Source organism: Penaeus monodon, chromosome 23, assembly GCF_015228065.2.
Source record: "Penaeus monodon isolate SGIC_2016 chromosome 23, NSTDA_Pmon_1, whole genome shotgun sequence".
NCBI lineage: Eukaryota > Metazoa > Arthropoda > Malacostraca > Decapoda > Penaeidae > Penaeus > Penaeus monodon.
In genome coordinates this window covers 24,075,312-24,075,547 of record NC_051408.1, presented here as the reverse complement: position 1 = coordinate 24,075,547, position 236 = coordinate 24,075,312, and positions in this window count along the sequence as shown.

Here is a 236-nt window from a genome sequence, read left to right as displayed (position 1 = left end):
GAACTTCTTATTTTTTGGCTGCATGCATACCTTACCGATACCAAGGAAATGGTTTGTATCACGAGTCTGTACTATGGTGCGGAATGATATGGGTGTTGAGGGGGAATATTTGAGTGAGGAACCCGTCTGACTAGGATCAAGTTCAGCTGATGCCAAAGTCTCGCGACCGGGGATGTCTACAGGAGACCTTGTGTCTATGGTTAAGTTGGAAGAATGTGGTGTTGATGCAAAGGCAG